This window comes from Etheostoma cragini, chromosome 15, assembly GCF_013103735.1.
Source record: "Etheostoma cragini isolate CJK2018 chromosome 15, CSU_Ecrag_1.0, whole genome shotgun sequence".
Taxonomy (NCBI): domain Eukaryota; kingdom Metazoa; phylum Chordata; class Actinopteri; order Perciformes; family Percidae; genus Etheostoma; species Etheostoma cragini.
Genome location: NC_048421.1, coordinates 1,980,487 through 1,980,786, shown reverse-complemented (window position 1 = coordinate 1,980,786; position 300 = coordinate 1,980,487).

Below are 300 nucleotides of genomic sequence, written 5' to 3'. Positions count from 1 at the left end.
TGTGTGTGTGTGTGTGTGTGTGTCGATTGGCTGGTGTATGCTGAAAGGTACAGCTATTGAACTGGGACAATGGAGTGCTGTAAGAGGGTATTTTTAGCCGCCATGCTAAGTACACTAAAATCACTATTACCTCATTTGCTATGGCAGTGATAGACTCAATTTATAATCCTTCTGTCTGGCTGATATCTGCGACATTTCCTGAATACATATCAGATTGGCTATTGTGTTACTAATCTTTTCCTACCTGTTTGCCGCCCGGCTTCCTTTAAATACAGCCATATACAGCCATGCAGGCTTCCA